This window comes from Pan paniscus, chromosome 15, assembly GCF_029289425.2.
Source record: "Pan paniscus chromosome 15, NHGRI_mPanPan1-v2.0_pri, whole genome shotgun sequence".
NCBI classification, from domain to species: Eukaryota; Metazoa; Chordata; class Mammalia; order Primates; family Hominidae; genus Pan; species Pan paniscus.
Window position 1 is genome coordinate 30,123,195 of NC_073264.2, and position 6,030 is coordinate 30,129,224.

The following is a 6,030-nucleotide window of genomic DNA, read 5'->3' on the forward strand; positions in this document are numbered from 1 at the left end:
AGCTATGATTGTGCCACTCCACTCCAGTCTAGGCAACAGAGAGAGATCCTGTCTCAAAAAAAAAAAAAAGTACAGTTTTTAGACAAGTATCCCAAGCTATTGTTCATTAGTAGTGGAGACATAATAAAGTTTTCATTCTTCTTTGAGTTATTTTCCCACTCATTAGTTTAGCCAGATAGCAGTGATCTCTTATTTTAAGTGTTTTATCAGCTGTTTCTTCCAGTTTTTCTTTGGAGTATATGTATTTTTTCTTTTAGAATTTTGTGTTTCTTCTGATTTCTCTCCATTAATATGGCTCATCTTGTTGCTGACTACAGAAACTTTTTAAGCAGAATCAAATGAAACCATATAGTTGCTGAGTTTGGTTTGTATTGTCATATCTTTTATAGTTGTACCGTTGCTAATAATCAAATACAGTAATACAATTAGATGTGTAGAATCCATAAGATTTTTTTTTTCCAAGACTTCCTTGGAATTTTCTCTTTTAAATTCCTTTTATTTCCTTTTATTTATCTGTTTATTTATTTATTTTTTTGAGATGGAGTCTCGCTCTGTCACCCATGCTATTGTGCGGTGGCATGATCTTGGCTCACTGCAACCTCTACCTCCTGGGCTCAAGCGATTCTCCTGCCTCAGCCTCCCGAGTAGCTGCGATTACAGGCACCTGCCATCATGCCTGGCTACTGTGTATGTGTGTGTGTGTGTGTGTGTGTGTGTTTGTGTATTTTTGTAGAGATGGTGTTTCACCATGTTGGCCAGGCTGGTCTCGAACTCCTGACCTCAGGTGATCCACCTGTCTCAGCCTCTCAAAGTACTGTGAGCCACTGCACCTGGCTCCTTTTATATATGTAATCATATTTGTGTGTGTGTGTGGGATAACATTGCACCTGCTCGGTTATGCACAAGTAATTTACCTTTCTTTGCTTTACTGAAATAGCTTGAGTATTCAGACCTTACCAAATTTTTATGGTGACATGATAGACAATACTTATTTAAATAAAATTTCCTTCATTTTATTATCAATTAAATTAACTCTATAATAAAAAATAAAACTTGGTGAACTTAACAACATAGCAAATCACCATAACAATTTTAAAATTGCAAATGTGGTATTAATATACCTTAAAATTGTTTTTGCTTTGGTAATCAAGTTTTTATCTTTATTTCTCTTATTAAGAAATTTTGCCTTTTCTATACTGATAATCTTTTTCCTTGTCCTTTTCATGTTGTTATTTTCAGAGGTTTTTCATTAGTCAATACAGTGAAGGCTGGCATGATCATCAGCTTCCCATCCAATAATATCTACTCATCAGTGTGCTGTTGTCAATCAGAGATTTTCAAGTATGAGTTCTCCAACTCAAAGAAAAGTAGCTGGATCCAGGAAGAAAGGCATTTGGGGAGGAACAACGTTCTTTACAGTGCTCATGATGTGTCTCCAGAGAAAGTTACTTCAGCACTAAAAAAACAAACAAACAAACAACAACAATAAACAACTTTCCTCTACAGTATCTTCCAGGGTCTAAACTATTAGACAGGTTCCTAAGTTTATCCAGATCTCTCCTATGTCTGAATTCTTGGTCATCTTCCTTGCCTCTGGCTCCACAGGTAAAGAAGAAATAATAATAAAGGAACAAAAATTTTATGTTTCTGTCGGGCTGACTCATTCCACTTTTGAAGCACCCAGTGGATTAGTTAGTCTTATTATTGCATTTACTGTCACCTACACACTTGTTTGTGGGAAGGCACTCCTCTTGGCATTTGCTTAGTTGGAAAAAGGAACACTAAGACTATAGCCACTGGATAATGCTCTTGAAGTTCACGGCACTGTGGCAGCATAAAGCTTGAACAGACCTAGTTTTTTTATTGATGGAATGCAACTGATATAGCACCACTTTTCTCTGACACTGTATATTAGCTTTTAGTTATGAACTACTTCCTTCCAGTGCAGCAGTTGTTGCCTACCATTGGTACCAGTTTAGCACCATTATAAAGAAACATCGTACCTCTTATAGGAAGAATTTGGAGAGTTTTGGTATGGTAATCAAGATGTGTATTGTAATAATTAACTGAATTCTGTGAACACACTGTTTCTACCTTAAGTGAAAGAAAAAGAGAACAGCTGCAATTATTTATCTTCACTCATTTCTCATAGATAGCCAGGATTTTTCAGTGTACATTCTCTTTTCCTGAAATTATTTTCAGTTCTTGTTGGTTCTTATAGATTATAATGAGAAAGGCACGAGCAAGAAATTTGAAATAAAGAACACAAAATGAGATTGCCCTTTGATTGTTAAAATTGCAGATTTAACAAAATAGATCAGCAAAATATGTGCAAAGTTATCTTAACAGATTAATTCCTATCCAGCAGGCTTTAACAAAAACTAATAGAAGCTATTACATATTTACAGAAAAAAAAATTTAGCCATGAAAGCTACTAAAGAAAAGCCAGAAACAGCGTAAGAATGCCCTACTCAAATATGATTCAGAGACGAGGGTGGGGACTTTATTCCACTGGACTTCAGTCCCAGTGACAAGGCCACTACTATTGTGAATTAATATCAGGCTAATTAAACTTGATGTTATTAAATGTTCTATCCATAAAATTTTTCATTCAGAATTCATGTTTTTCAAACAACATTCTGGATTATTATTTAGCTGTCAAAGTAGCTGTGTTCTTAGAAAATACATCAGTCAGGGCTGGGTACAGTGGCTCATGTCTGTAATCCTAGTGCTTTGGGAGGCCAAGACAGGAGGATCACATGAGGCCAGGAGTTTGAGACCAACTAAGTCAACATGGTAGGACCCTGTCTCTATCCCCCTCTACCCCCCAAAAAATTAGTCAGACATGGTAGCACATGCTTGTAGTCCTAGCTACTTGGGAGGCTGAGGTGGGAGGATCGCTTGAGCCCAAGAGTTCAAGGTAGCAGTGAGCTGATCGCACTACTGCACTCTGGCTCATGCAAGATAGGAAGACCCTGTCTCAGAAAAGATTAAAAGAAAATAAACTAATCACACAAATTTCAAATATACTATTTATAATGGTAGAAACATTTTAGTGAGCAATGATCCTGGCCTTTAGTGAGGTTTTTCTCATAACAGTTAATTTGTCATAAATGAATAATTTCTGGGTAAAACATTATAATTTCGTTTTTTCTTTCTTTATTTATTTTTATTTTTATTTTTGAAACAGAATCTCATTTTGTTGTCCAGGCTGGAGTGCAGTGGCACCATCATGGCTCACTGCAACCTCCGCCTCCCAGGCTCCAGTGATCCTCCAGCCTCAGCCTCTTGAGTAGCTGGGACTACAGGCATGCTCCACCACGCTCGGCTAATTTTTGTATTTTTTGTTGAGAAGGGGTTGTGCCATGGTGTCCAGGCTTGACTTGAACTCCTGGGCTCAAACAATCAGCCTGCTTTGGCCTCCCAAAGTGCTAGAACTACAGGCATGAGCCATGGAGCCCAACCTGTGATTTCTTTGCTGTGTACCCCCATTTGATGGATAATTTTTTGGCATGTTGATAAACATCAGGGTGTAAAGTATCCAGTATGGGGGGTAAAGCCAGGATTATAATAAATTTGTCAACTTCAGGTTTTCTTGCTAGCCTTTTCTGTGATATACAAAGTGCACATACAACTACATGGGTAGGAGAATTGTTGAAGTAAGTTATCATTGTTCAAACAATAATTTGTTGGAACCAAATATCACCCACAATGCAATTGTCTACCTTAAAAGAATGGCCATAGAGTCAAAAACTTTCTTTTGAATCCTGGATTCACTATTTATTTGATGTGAGATCACCTTTACTTTTATACCATCAATTTCCTCAGTGTAAAGAGTGTATTATTAAAATTCCCTCGTACAGTCACTTCAAAATTAAAATAAATAATTCACATAAATGCTTAGCACTGTACCCAGAGTATGGACATGAATGTAAAATAATGCCTTGACATTTTATCACTAAGAGTAATAATATTATTATCATAATAAGATGATGTTGATTCAGGATATGATTTGGGCAGCAAAATTTTCACAAGGACCAATTGCAGAATACTCGAGATCATATAGTTTCTAGAAATTATTTCCACTCTAATATTTAGATGGATTATGGTCCCGCCTTTGCCGTCCTCTGAAGTATCAGATCTTATATTTATTTTTTGTAATTCTTTATCATTTATAATATTTGAGGAATAAATTAATGAATGAATAATCTTCTAGACTCTCCCAAATCTCTCTCAATGGCTTAATACTATCAAGACTTATTATTCCCTCATATCACATTCCAGTGCAAGTTGGGTGAAGAGTGGGGTGAATCTGTTTCATTGAGTCCCATTTAGTCATTCAGAAACCCTGGAAGTGACTCTGCCATTCTTTAGGGCTTTGGAGTCTTCCAAAGGATACACAACATTGGGTAAGGAGGGAAGAAAGCTTATTGGAGAGCCAGCAGGACAATTCCTTAATCCCATTAACTTGAAGTCAACCACATGGCCCAACCTAATTGCAGGGGAGGTGTGGGAATATAATTTAGCTGTGTATTTTGGAGGAAAAAGAAATGGGCTGGCACAGTAGCTCACGCCTGTAATCCCAGCACTTTGAGAGGCAAAGATGGGAGGATACCTTGCATCCAAGAGTTTGAAACCAGCCTGAGCAACATAGTGGGACCATGTGTCTACAAAAAATAAAAATTAAAAACCTAGCCAGACGTGGTGACATGCGCCTGTAGTCCCAACTACTCAGGAGGTTGAGGCGAGAAAATTGCTTGAGCACGGGAGGTTAAGGCTGCAGTGAGCCATGAGGGTGCCACTGCACTTGAGCCTGGGTGACAGAGTGAGACCCTATCTGAAGGAAAAAAAAAAATGGGTTTGCTGAACACACAGCATTACTTCTGCCCTACTAATTAACCAAACACTGCCACTAACAAAATTAGTTTTACGATTCTTCTATAAATTTTCAGTTACCTAAAGATGGTGAGGAACTCTTGCCTAGGAAATTAATTTGCACGTAGTTTTATAGAACAATATATCTTATATTAGAAAGTCTTTGTCAACAAGGATTGGAAAGTATCACCTTTTGATAAGTCTTTGTTCTATAGGAATTCTCTGGATAACTTTTTGTGAAGCATTTATCCTACTTCATTTCTACTTAAAGCTCGTATATATGACAGAGATTATATCCTTAAATGAGCATTTCCTTGCTTTTATCATCTTGTGTCATTATCCCAACATTCTTTTATTATAGTTGTTATTGAGAGCATACTTTCAGATTTAGTTGTGAAATAAGTAAATAGTGAATTGTTTAGTTGGAATGAAGTATAAAAGTCAATGCTTTTAAGAGGTTTTTTTTTTTTCAATTTTAACTGCTATTTCTAAGTGACTACAATACTCGAAAAGAAGGGGATTGACAATCTTAGATTTAAGATTTTTTTCCATGAAGAATTGCTGTGACGTTAAACTTTACACACAATGTAAACTTTACTATGATACTCCAAAATATGCTTTTTCAAAAGTTCCACTTTACTGATGAGAGTTCCCTATATTAAAACCCTTTCAGCTCATGAATTCTTGGGGTCTTTCCAAATGAAAGACTTTTAATGTTTCCATGACAGTGTTTACTCATTATGGTTAAGGAAAGAGATTCATATTGCCTGCTTATTTGACACTTTGCCTAATAAATTCCAAATAATAACAAATAGCACTCTAAACAATTTACTTATTAATACCAATAATCTGTTGGAGACTCGTTGTGTATATTTAATGGTTTCCTTTCCGCTGAGAGTATTTTCAACTATATTGATACTACTTTGTAAGAAATCACTATTTTAATTATTTTCTCATAATTAATATGCATATATGAAACTGGCATTATATTTTGATATTTTTATTAGAGATTAAAATATCCCTTATCCATATTTAATAAAAGACGTGTTTGTGATACATATTTAGATACAGTTTTAAATGGCCATTTTAGTTATTAAGTGAAGTTAAAGACTGACTTTTTTTTCAACTTTTATTTTCGGTACAGGGTACATGTGC